The sequence below is a fragment of the Euleptes europaea genome, chromosome 5, assembly GCF_029931775.1.
Source record: "Euleptes europaea isolate rEulEur1 chromosome 5, rEulEur1.hap1, whole genome shotgun sequence".
Classification (NCBI taxonomy): domain Eukaryota; kingdom Metazoa; phylum Chordata; class Lepidosauria; order Squamata; family Sphaerodactylidae; genus Euleptes; species Euleptes europaea.
The window spans coordinates 12169392-12182808 of record NC_079316.1 but is presented as its reverse complement, the minus strand read 5'-3'; the positions used below and the strand labels follow the sequence as shown (position 1 = coordinate 12182808).

General features: G+C 46.8%; 1 protein-coding gene across 1 annotated transcript in view; it reads left to right on the top strand.

Moving 5' to 3' along the window:
- The first annotated feature begins 11481 nt into the window (after positions 1–11481).
- The window catches only part of SENP5 (SUMO specific peptidase 5), a 52143-nt gene continuing 50207 nt past the window's right edge, over positions 11482–13417 (top strand). The window contains exon 1 of the mRNA XM_056849799.1: positions 11482–11553. The gene's annotated coding sequence lies outside the window, so the exon portion shown is untranslated. The remainder of the gene's footprint in view (positions 11554–13417) is intronic.

Genomic DNA, 13417 nt, shown 5'->3' with positions numbered 1-13417 from the left:
TTACCCAGCTTGCTGTGGGTAAAGCGTAGATGACTGGGGAAGGCGATGGCAAACCACCCCATAAACAAAGTCTGCCTAGTAAACTTTGGGATGTGACATCACCCCATGGGTCAGGAATGACCTGGTGCTTGCACAGGGGACCTTTACCTTTTACCAGCCGATAGAGATCAGTTCACCTAGAGAAAATGGCCGCTTTGGCAATTGGACTCTATGGCATTGAAGTCCCTCCCCTCCCCAAACCCCGCCCTCCTCAGGATCCGGCCCAGAAACCTCCCGCCATAGTGCAGGCCAGATAGGAAACCCTTGTATCTTGGGCCATCCTTTGACAACTCCTACCCTATCAACTGAATGACTAGACCAGGTGGACGAGGTTTGACTATGATGGAGGTGCTACGCATAGCTTTTGAAAAACATTTCCAAACATGGCTTTGGCCACACTTGTAATGAACAACATGGTTTGATGAAAATGCGTGGACTGTTTTCACCCAGGTGATGCTAGTTGTAAAGAAGATGGGCTTGAATTGGTGTGGAGATGTTCCTAGGGATCATGCCAAAACCACTTGGCTCATTGTTTGCAAGTGCAATGATCGTAGGAGTGGGATTTGGCATCTACTACGCCAGCATCACTGTCATGTTAGAGCTGGGACCTAGAGCCAGGGAAAGAAGAAGCACGAGGCGCTATCATGTGTCAAGCGAAACGAGCCCTGACGGCACCTGGAGCTCGTGCGCATCACGCTAGTGAGATCTGTGAGTACCGCTTGACGCATGAAATCAAAAGCAGGAAAACAAGAAGTACTTTTTCATCTTCTTCCATCTCCAGATAATACACGAGCTTGCTGCCTTTCAGTCTACGTACAGGCATCATGTTTAACTCCTGGCGGATGCCAACATCAGGGGGCTGGATGCTCGCTAGAAACATAAAGAGAAACGGGGTATTAAAGCAGATGGGCGATTGCTCTGATACGCTCCGGCAATCCTTTCCATCTTGCAAAAAAAAAGAAAAAGGGGAAAAAAAAATTCCCTGTTTGTTCCCTTCTAAAAGGATTTTTTTTAACTGGATTTTTTTTTTGAAACAAATGAGGCCTGAGACTTTCATTAGATTCTCAGCCACGAGCATCCATCATTTTATATTCCAAGATCTTCAGCTCCTTCTCCTGGAGATTCTGCCGCTGTCATTGCCGAGAAAGAACCAAGAATCTGTGTTGTGCTTCTCAGCTTCTAGCTGTTCCTCTGGCACAGATGGATGATGCAGAATTAAAGGCTAAAGAGGTGGGCAGCAGAAATGCAACTGAACTTCTGGTTAGCCATTGAGATTGGCATTGTCAAAATGACCTCACTGAGCCTTAGTTTTTGCAGGGTTTTTATTAATTGTTAAGGGTCCTTCTCCCTGATGGGTAGAAGGTTTTCTACCCCTGAGCCACAGCTCCTCCCCTCCACATCAAGGTCTGCATGGCCTGTTGGTTCAGTTGACCCGGTAGCAGAGGCCTCTCACGAACTGCCAAGGTTCCCCTAAAACAGGGGTGGGGAACGTCAGGCCCGGGGGCCGTATAAGGCCCGCGAAGTCATTTGGTCTGGCCCTTCGTGGGTCCTGGAAGATCTCAAGCTCAGAAGGATTTAAGACTGGCGATCTGCCCCCTCCCGCGGACAGGAATAGCCTCTACTCAAGGCAGATGTGAGTTTGTTTTGCCAAGAAAAGGAACCTTTTCCCCCCTTGCAGAAGAGTTGTTAGCAATGTAGCTGCTAGGACCGCCCAAGAAACTGTGTGAACCCTTTCCCACCCAGGCCATGGAGAAGAGGGCAGTGGCGAATGGCCCTCGAATAATGTTACAAATATCCAAATGGCCCTTGGCGGAAAAAAGGTTCCCCACCTCTGCCCTAAAGCACCAGGGATACAATTAGAAGACAAATTGCTTTATTACCATGATAATCAGCTGCAGAGTAAAAGGAAAGGGGGAAGAAGGTAATGTAATATCTGAGTGACATAACGGGTGAGCGGGGTGTTAACGCATCTCCGATTCAGGAACACTATTAGGAGGAATAATCTTCAGGTTCTTAAAAACCGAGAGGCAGTTTGACAGTGAAAGAGAAGGTCATTTGGCTTCCGGCCAGGGAGACAAATTGAGGAACGGTCGCTGCCCCTACTTAACATTCGTTTAGCTTCAGTTCTGAGCTTGGTAGCGCACAAAACAGAGACGATGCACGGAAACTAACGTCCCTCAACAAAGAAGCGCATTGCGAAGCCACTTAGGGTATGTCAGCACGAAATAACCCCATCCCCTTTCATCTCGTCTCGTTTTATTCCTTTGCAACCTGACCCACGTTATCATCTTTGTGCGTTTCTCATACATAAATATTTCCCGGTTCTTAAATCGTATGCTCGGGGACCTTATTTGAGTCCCCTCCTTTTTATTCTTAAGCAATGATTTTTCACAGTTGCGCCCATAAACCTCCCTTCCTATTTATGCAGTGCAGTGGCAAATGGTGTGCGTGTGTGGGGGGCATCTCGAATGCTCAATTTCCCCTCCACTCGGATTGCAATGCACACTTTAAAACACACAAAAACAATCTTTTTTTAAAAAAGACTTTGAAATGGGCCACAGTTAGGGTTGCCAGGTGGTGGCTGGAGATCTCCCACTATTGCAACTGATCTCCAGGCGACAGAGATCAGTTCCCCTGGAGAAAATGGCTGCTTTGGCAATTGGACTCTATGGCATTGAAGTTCCTCCACTCCCCAAATCCCGCCCTCCTCAGGCTCTGCCCCAAAAATCTCCCAAGTATTTCCCAACCAGGAGCTGGCAACCCTAGTCACAGTATAAATACATTGTGCATGCCTGTTCTCACTAGGGTCTCCCTGATTCCCCATCCCTTGTCTGTCATCCTTGTTACATATTTTTTTAAAACATTTAAAAACCGATGTTTCAAGTAGGAAAAACTGTGCTGTCTCTCTCTTTTAGCCATTTTGCCTACCTGAATCTATGCTTGTTTGAGGAAGTGTTTAGGTCCAGATTGCAAATACTTTGGATGTGTGTGTGGCCATTGTTGTCCCTCTCCGCCCTGCCCAAAGCACCCGACAAGAAAAAAAACACATATTAAGAGTTGCTTTCCTTAGTTGTCCCAGTGTTGCTGAGAAGGGGGGAGGAAAATCTGCATGGCTTGTCTCCCGGCTCCTCCTCCTCCACTCTTCCTCCTCTTCCTCCTCCTCCTTCTTCTTCTTTGCCAGTGTGGTGTAGTGGTTAAGAGCGGTGGTTTGGAGCCAGGGACTCTGATCAGGAGAACTGGGTTTGATTCCCCACTCCTCCACATGAGCGGCGGGCGGATGCTAATCTGGTGAACTGGATTTGTTTCCCCACTCTGTGCCGGCGTAGGTCAAGGGCTGGGTGGTGCCCGCAGTCCTCAGACGTGCAGGGGGTGGGTATCTAGCCCCTTTCGGAGCAGGCAACAAAGTTTATGCTATCTACCAAGGTCAGAAGTCAGAGGCGTCGTCAAAGCAGGCAGGAGTCCACGGCTGGGAAGATCAATCATGAGCAGTAGCAGGAACACAGAGAAATTGCACGGTTGCTTCCGCAAAGTGAAAGCATGCCTGCACTGCCCTCATCAGTCAGTGCACTTCCAAGCTAGGCTTCATCCTGAAACGACTCAGCACCAGTTCTCTGTCTGCTTAGCCTCTCCAAGCGAGCACTTCTCCTTTTACCCTGCAAAATCACACGCTGCCGAGTCCTGATATGCCTATCAGGTTCAGGTGAGCTTGGAGGGCTGCCATTCTCAGCTTCCGCTGCAGGGGTTGGGGGAAGAGTAGCTTCTGTCTGCCCTTGTTCCATCTCTCTGCCTAGCTGTGGTTCCTGCTGAGTTGTTTCAGGCTCCTGTGCTACTGACTGCAATGGAGGTACTGAAGGCCCAGAGGCAACCTGTTCCTCCACTTCAGCTTCAGAGTCCTCCGAGTCCTCAGCTCCCAAGGCAGGGCCCATGACACACTCTGACACACAAAGCTGGGTGACCTTGGGCAAGTTACAGTTCTGTTTGAGCTCTCTCAGCCCCACCTACCTCACAGGGTGTCAGTTGTGGGGAGGAGAAGGGAAGGTGATTGTAAGCTGATTTGATTCTCCCCTAAGTGGTAGAGAAAGTTGGCATATAAAAACCAACTCTTCTTCTTCTTCTTTTTTTTTTTCCTTTTTCTTCTTCTTCTTCTTCTTCTTCTTTGTTTTTTGTGTGCATGTGGTTCTTCCTCTGGCAGTGTTTCCATCTCTCCCACCGCTGCAAGGGCCTGGAATCGATTCCCAAGTGCCAATGGCACTGAATGCCGTCTCGCTCCATGCCTTTGGAGTCGTGCTGTAGCGCTCTGAGGAGTCTTGTTAGGGCAGTCAACCACATCATCTTCTCAAAACACCTAATTAAACCGTATGAAGTACATCTCTAGCCCCAGTGCCCTATTGGTTGGGCTCCACAGAGAAAGAAGGAGAGTCCTTGATCACAGGGAACAGTTATTACCGAAGCTTTTCTGGCAAACACTTAATAAAAGGCAACCCCTTCACATTTCTCTCTTTGACGGGACTCAAGAGGATACCACCGGGGCTTTTCTTTCCTGAAATAATAATATTTTTAAAGGTTAAGTGGCCAGTGGAAGGCCAAGAGTGATTAAAGGCGGGCGGTGAATCTGGAGAAAACACATGCTCCTCTTTCTTTGGTGTTAATTTTGTTAGCTGAGACTGGAATAACATGCAAGGGGCATTTTGATTATCATTCAGGATTGGTTCTGCTTCATAAACTGTTCATTCTTGGAAAGGATGAATGGGATTGATAGGTATATATGTGTGCGTGCTTGTTTCTTGAATCTGGTAGATGGAGGCCATTTATGCCGGGTCGATTTTGATGCTCGCTCAAAGCTCCTTTTTTAAATTCGGCCTTTAAAATGACTATTCACGGTCCCCATGCAAGAGGAGAAAGTCAAACAAATTCCACCCCCACCCGCCTGATCCTTCGTTTGCATAGCCATTAGCAATAGCTGTTTGCATAGCTAAGCCACGGCTGTGTAATTCTGCATGCTTCCTCCAGTGCATGCTTCGAGGCGGGGGCGGAGCAAATACAAAAGGTCGCTTTAAAGGGGCTCTTAAGAGATGTGAAGTAGGTATGCGCCGGCTTCGCAGTGACGTCTGGAATGACGGTTCAGCGTGAAGAAATTTAAAAAATATGCAGGGCAATTCAGCCAGGAATGCGCTGCTAATTACCAAGCGTAAACTGCCGGTGACTGTCCTAAACACTTGACTGCCTTTTCCCCTGCATTAAAAATATATGGCGATGCAATAACATGGAATGTCCAGCAGATGTTGCTAGAGCCAAGACATTCTTCTGCTCTGTGGGAGGTTAAAAATTATTTTAGTGTTGTGTGTGTGTGTTTGTGTGTGTGTGTGTGTGTGTGTATAAAGATTGGGAAGAAACCCAGTTTGAATATGTGGGTAATTGCTTAGCGTCGCGGCAGACCTTGGGTGCCTGAGCATCTTTTTCAGCCGATCTGGCTGTCTGTTCGGAGAGATAATAAAACGTAGCTGATAACCCCGTTAAAATGCATTCTGCACGCCGAATGATTCATTTAAAAAAATCTTCCTCGGCAGTTTCTCTCACGGTTTCTCCACAGACAAATCAGAACGACACATTTCCCACCTCTTGATCAGTTTGTATTTTGTACTTGGCTCTGAACTTTCCAGGGCATATCCTCGTCCTGCATTTAAACGCGTTTAATAATTTCTTTTTCCTCTGCAGGGAACTTTGGAAAACGTAGCTCTAAGGCTTTCTAACAAAGAATTCTCATTGCTATCATATCCCCTTACTGTGTTGCTTTTTTTTTAGTTTGATGCTTTAAATTTAAAATCCTGTAAAATGTATCCGATGCTATTTTCGTCTTGGATTGTAAATTGCCTCGTTGAACTCACAGTTAGGATTGCCAACCTCCAGGTAGTAGCTGGAGATCTCCCGCTTTTACAACTGATCTCCAGCCGATAGAGATCAGTTCCCCTGGAGAAAACGGCCGCTTCGGCAATTGGACTCTATGGAATTGAGGTCCCTCCTTTCCCCAAACCCCGCCCTCCTCAGGCTCCGCCCCAAAAACCTCCCTCCGGTGGCGAAGAGGGACCTGGCAACCCTAGTTCAGAGTGTAAAGGTGGGGCATATACTCTGTTAATGTTTTAACATGGTCACAAACCTCAGGACCAGGGGCTGTGACAAACCAAGATGCCAGCTCTGTCCCCATATTCACTCTGACAACACAATCATTGGAACTAACAACGCCAGCCATACCATCTCAGGTTCATTTATTTGTTCCTCTGCCAATGTTATCTTTGCCATCAAGTGTCTGCCATGCTCTTCCACTCTCTATGTCAGACAAAACAGGCCAGTCCCTGTGCACCTGGTTGGCCACCGTGTGAACAGACTGCTAGACTCGATGGACCTTGGCCTGATCCAGCATGGCCTTTCTTATGTTCTTAAGGCTGTAAATGGGAGTTGACATATTCATGGAGGACAGGGCTATCCATGACTACTAGTGAAAATGGCTACTGGTCATGATGCATACTTACTCTCTCCAGGATCAGAGGAACATGTCTATTATATTAGGTGCTGTGGAACACAGGGCAGGAGAATGCTGCTGCCGCCGCCGTCTTGCTTGTGGGCTTCCTAGAGGCACCTGCTTGGCTGCTGTGTGAACATACTGCTGGACTTGACGGACCTTGGTCTGATCCAGCATGGATTTTCTTATGTTCTTATGTAAAAGAATAAATGGATGTAAAAAATGGTAAAGGTCCCCTGTGCAAGCACCGGGTCATTCCCGACCCATGGGGTGACGTCACACCTTACGTTTACTAGGCAGACCTTGTTTACGGGGTGGTTTGCCAGTGCCTTCCCCAGTCATCTTCCCTTAACCCCCAGCAAGCCGGGTACTCATTTTACCGACTTCGGAAGGATAGAAGGCTGAGTCAACCTTGAGCCGGCTATTTGAAACCGACTTCCCGTTGGAATTGAACTCAGGTCGTGAGCAGAGCTTGGACTGCAGTACTGCAGCTTACCACTCTGCGCCACAGGGCTCCTTAAATGGATGTAAACCTGACATTAAAAACCACAATGCTCCAAAACCAGTGGGAGAATATTTTAATCTTCCAGGTCATTCCATTGCTAACCTAAGAGTAGCAGTTCTAAAACAGAGAAGCTTTAAGGGGAGATTACAATGGTATAGGGTAGCCAGGGCCCTCTTCACTACCGGCAGGAGGTTTTTGGGGCAGAGCCTGAGGAGGGCGGGGTTTGGGGAGGAGAGGGACTTCAATGCCATAGAGTCCAGCTCGCTTTGGCAGCTGGACTCTATGGCATTGAAGTTCCTCTCCTCCCCAAACCCCGCCCTCTCCAGGCTCTGCCCCCAAAACCTCTCGCCGGTGGCGAAGAGGGACCTGGCAACCCTACCCATCCATGCTAGCATTCAAATGCAAAACATGGCCTGTGAGAAGTTGAGGAAAGGTCAGATTTCAAAGTGTTGCATAGTTAGATTGTGGAACTCCCTGCCTCAGGATGTGGTGATGGCTGCCAACTTGGAAGGCTTTAAGAGGGGAGTGGACATGTTCATGGAGGAGAGGGCTATTCATGGCTACTAGTCAAAATGGATCCTAGTCATGATGCATCCCTATTCTTTCCAGGATCAGAGGAGCATGCCTATTACGTTAGGTGCTGTGGAACACAGGCAGGATGCTGCTGCTGCAGTCGTCTTGTTTGTGGGCTTCCTGGAGGCACCTGGTTGGCCACTGTGTGGACAGACTGCTGGACTTGACGGGCCTGGGTCTGATCCAGCATGGCCTTTCTTATGTTCTCGTGTGTATGTGTGCGCGTGCAGGGGAATTACAGCACAGACCCTCAAACTGGCACTGGATCAACTGCTGTGTCTGCAGTACCCCCCTCCAACCCTTTGTTATCACAACAGGCCTTCTCGAATGCCGAGAATTCTCCTGGGAATCGCATCTTGGCCAATAGGCAGGACCAAACGATGATGTCGGGTGAGATTTCTTGGTGCCCAAACAAGACAAAACGGTGTAGCAATATTCCACAAAGCTGGTTTGCTGCTCTTAGGGTTGCCAGCTCTGGGTTGGGAAATTCCTGGAGATTTTGGGGGTGGAGCCTGGGGAAGGCAGAGTTTTGGGAGGGGTGGGACCTCTGTGGGGTATAATACCATAGAATTCACCTTCCAAAGCAGGCTTTTTTTCCCCCAAGGGGAACTGATCTCTGTAACCTGGAGACAAGTTGTAATTCCCAGAGATTTCCAGCCACTTCCTAAAGGTTGTAATCAAATGAACGGCTTGCAAGTGCTTACAGGAGTATGAAATTCAAAATATGGCACAAGACAAATATTTCCAAAATAGGAAAATAACAATGCAATTCTTGCTATTAGAAGAATGTATTGAGAACAAATAAGATACAAATACACTTCTGGAGCAACAATATGTGACAATGGGTCAAAATTGATCCCTAAGAGCAGCAAACCTAAGAGCAGCAACCCTAAGAGCAGCAAACCAGCTTTGTGGAATATTGCTACACCGTTTTGTCTTGTTTGGGCACCAAATCTCACCCAACATCATAGTTTGGTCCTGCCTATTGGACAAGATGCGATTCCCAGGAGAATTCTCCTAAAGGTTGGCAACCCTAGCAGCTCTCCAACTTTTTTTTTTTGACTGATTTCCCTTAGTATGCAGGAAATACTGGACTGCCAGCATTTCACCCACTTTTTAGAGCCTAGTTCTCATGGAGATCTGTGTCCATGTGGTACCATTTGAGGGTAGGTTTGCCAACATCCAGGTACTAGCTGGTGATCTCCTGCTATTACAACTGGAGTTTTTCAGCAATAGAATGGACTGCCTAGGGAGGTGGTGAGCTTTAAAAGGGGATTAGACAGGTTGATGGAGGAGAGGTCTATCAGTGCCTAGTAGCCATGGGGACTGAAGGGAACCTCCACATTCAGAGGCAGTCAACTGTCTGAATCCCAGTGCCAGAAGGCAGCATCAGGGGAAGGCTCTATGCCCTGTTGCTGGCCCTTCAGAGTAACTGGTTGGCTGCATGTGAGGTAGGATGTTGGACTAGATGGACCACTGGTCTGATCCAGCTTTTGTTCTTATGAGATCTGATGAGAGCCAGAATAAGGTCGTCCTTATGATTCCCAAAATATACAAAAAATATTACACCAAATGGAAACGAAACTTATTTTTCTCATGGGATCCTTGTCTCCCAATGGTTTAAATAATGAACTGGATTATTCTTGTTTTTTATAAGGAGTTTTCTCCTTTAAGTATTTTTTACTGCTCCACCAGCTGTTGTTCATTTCCTTGCTTTGCTTTCTACTTGAACTCGTATCTTGTCAGTTTCATTATATGCTTTGGAGACCTAAATAGAAATCCTTTTGGTCCCTCATTGAATTTGATATGATTGTCATGAACTTCTTTGGTAAGACTTTTTAATTAATATGTATTTATGATGATAGTTGTATAGTTTTTTAAATATTTTTAACATATTTGATATAATTCGAAATAAAGGTTTAACTCTTCATATTTTTAAACAGTTATTTATTGACATGAAATTTTTGTATTAGCATGGTATATTTTGTTGATCATGATACGCAGATACGTGTAGCTGATGAAGCCATGTGCGAAACGTGTGCATGATCTAGACGACACGTCCGGGCACCTCTTCTGGCACCTCCTCGCTGTGGTCCTTTTTTTTGACATCTTGTGTCCAGCTACTGAGAAGCACAGGAAAGTCTATTATGGACAGTTATATTGTTTTTATGTGATCCAATGGACAATTTTCTTTGTTATATTGCATATCTTGCTGGACTATTTATGCTAATTGTATAGAAAAACTTTGATTGTGTTTCCCTTTAATTCTTGTATATATGTTCACTTCTTGCACTTACCTGCACTCTTATAAATTTATCTTTTGTTAACATTACCTTGTAGTGCTGTTTGGATCTCTTCCAGTACCTGGGGGTTGGCAACCCTATTGCTGGGTGACAGACCAGTTGCACATTCTCAGCCTAACCTACCTCACTTGGTTGTCGTGAGGATAAAATAGGGTTGCCAGTTCCCTCTTTGCCATCGGCGGGAGGTTTTTTGGCTGGAGCCAGAGGAGGGTGGGGTTTGGAGAGGGGAGGGGCTTCAATGCCATAGAGTCCAATGGCCAAAGCGGCCATTTTCTCCAGGCGAACTGATCGCTGTTGGCTGGAGATCAGTTGTAATAGCGGGAGATCTCCAGATAGTACCTGGAGGTTGGCAACCCTAAGATAAAAAGGAGAAGAGAGGAAAGGAAAACGATGTTAGTGGTTGTGTGTGCCCATTGGGGAGAAAGGCGGGATATAAATAAACTAAATAAAAAATCAGGTTAGTCTAGGCCATCCAAGTCAAGGCAATAAGAACAGTGCAATGCATTAAAATGCAATAAAAGCAGTGTAATATACACTATAAGCATTGCAATGAATAAATAAAGCCCCCCCAAAAGATTACGAATAGCATAACACATAAATAAATGCAAGAATAAAAGAAAATATTTTCAGACATTAAAATCGGAAAATCATGTTCGCTTTATAAAATCATGTTCACTTTATAAATATGTCTTCTGGAACGATTCCGTTTTATAGCCGTATTCCCTTTAAAACGATGCCCTCCTGGACTATTTACGTTTACGCACTTCCATGATAATAACAGTATGAAACTGTGCATTTAAATTACTGTCATATTTATAGTGCACTGTTCCTTTAATAAGTATAACAGCAACAATAAAGGTAAAAATAATAAAGACAACGGCCCATATTATAATATTATTAACATTGATTATTAATTATTATTAACATTAATTCTCAATGTTAATATAGTTATTAATATCAGTGATAGTCACAATATTGTTATTCTTATTGTTAATTTAGTTATTAATATTAGTGATAGTCACAATATTGTTAGTGATATTATTATTAATAACGACAAAAATAATGATAATAATAATCGTGATAATCATAATGATAATTATGGCAATAACAACAATCGTAATAATAATAATAATGGCACTGTTGCTTTAAACCTGGGCCAGGCGCTTCTCTTAGCAACGGGACATCAAGCGCGCACGCGCACTAGGAAGGGAAACCCCACCGAACCGTTTCTCCCTGCGCAGGCGCACCACTCCCTCTCTACGCCTCCCTTCCCCCGCGTTTGGCTAAAACCGTCTCCTCCTTCTTCCCCCTGCTACTCGGCTGGTCCGCCTCTCGCGCATGCGCAAGAGGCGACTCTCCCGAGACGCCTCGTTTCTCCTCCTCCCCCCCGCCTTTCGCTTTGGAGGTCTCGTCGCCGCGGAGTGACGTAGAGGCCCAGGGCCGGTCGTTGCCGTGCAGTTTGGGAGCCTGACCCACGTGAGGCGTCGTTGAGCCGCCGCCGTTGCTTCGCGGGCGTGTTGAGTGAGGGGGGGGGGAGGAGGAGTGAGGGGGGGGGCGAGACCGAGGGGGGAAGGGCCCTCTCTCTCTCTGCGGCCGGGATGTGCCGAACGACAAAGGTACGGTTGGTGCGGGGGGCGGTTCCGTATTTCTTCTCTCATCCCACCTCCTTCGAGGGGGGTCTTGGTGGGGGAGGGGATCGCCTCGGCAAACCGGCCTTGCTAACCCACTTAGGCCGTAAAAACGGCCCGAGGGTTTCGGGGGGGGGGGCGGGCGCCTAGGGCTGTTGAGCTTGGAAAGAAGGCGGTTAAGGGGAGACATAGCGGTCTGTCCAATTCTGCGTGGTGTGGAGAGAGTGGACGGGGAGAAGCTTTCCTCCCTCTCTCGTAATGTCAGAAAAAAAATAATACCAAAACGCGGGGGTCGTCTGCTGGAGCTCGAGGGTGAGCGATTCAAAACAGATAAAAGGAAGTATTCCTTCACAGAACGCATGGTTAAATTGTGGGACTTCCTGCCTCAGGATGTGGTGATGGCTGCCAACTTGGAAGGCTTTAAGAGGGGAGTGGACATGTTCATGGAGGAGAGGGGGTATTCATGGCTACTAGTCAAAATGGATACTAGTCATGCTGCATCCCTATTCCCTCCAGGATCAGAGGAGCATGTCTATTATCTTAGGTGCTGTGGAACACAGGCAGGATGGTGCTGCTGCAGTCTTGTTTGTGGGCTTCCTAGAGGCACCTGGTTGGCCACTGTGTGAATAGCCTCCTGGACTTAATGGGCCTTGGTCTGATCCAGCATGGCCTTTCTTATGTTCCTATGAGCCTTGTTGTTGGGTCTGGTTCCTCTTGAGGAGGTGATCAGCTGCATGGGTTCCTCGTACAAGGGGGATTGCTGAGGAGGATTTCTTTGGGGAGGAGGGTGTTTGCTTCCTTCAAAGGCATTGGAGGCTGCCCCTGGGAAAGGTGGGTGTGCAGTCCTGCAGGGGAGTTATTGTATGGGGGGGAGGGGCTGTGGCTCAGTAGCAGAGCATCTGCTCTGCATCGAGAAGGCACCCCCCGGGTTCAATTCCTTGCATCTCCAAGTTAAAAAGGGTCAGAGGGGTAGGTGATGCAAAGGACTTTTGCCTGCAAGTCCAGAGAGCTGCTGCCAGTCGGAGTAAGTAATACTGGTCTGGATGGATCAAGGGTCTTAATCAATACAAGGCGGTTTCATGTAAGGTGGGTGTTCAGTGGGACTGAGATGCGGCCTGTGTTGAGTGGCATTTAGTTGTAAAATGGGGGTGAGGAGAGGAGAAATGAATGGAAACAGTTTCACTCCTCCCGTAGTGAGAAGAGAAGGTGGTTAAGAATAAATGTTTCCTTATATCGTACTCTTCCTGCAAGTAGTGCTGTGCAAGGTATTATAAGGAAAAGCTAACCTCCTTCCTCCAGAAACTTCTAATCCATTTTTCCCAAAATGTATGGAAGAATATAGTGGCAGCGTGGATAGCAATTGATAAAATGCACTTTTAGGCTTGGAAATACACTTTCTGGCTTGGTACAGTTGGAGGCGAGGATTAAGGTTTTGTGGAAAAGATGAGCCTTGAGGATGGATCGGAAGGAGATGATGTTCAGGAAGAGGATTGGTCTTGTGCAGTGCGTACCAGGGGCTGTAGGGAAAAAAGTGGCATTGAGGATTCAGTTGAGAATCACATTTCTTACTGCCAGCTGTTCTTTTCTGCTCGGGGCCTTTAATGAGAGGAGAGGAAAAGCATCCAAGCCAGTTTTGGTCCTTGTGGGCAAGAATGGTGAAGTATTAAATGAAGGGAATCAATATATGGTGTGGTATAGTGGTTAGAGTGTTAGACTAGGATCTGGGAGGCCCAGGTTTGTCTTCAATCTGGCATGAACACTTGCTGAGTGATCTTGGGCCGTCAGACACTCTCAGCCTAGCCTACCTCACATGGTTGTTGTGAGAACAAAGTATAGGAAGTGCCAACTTTGT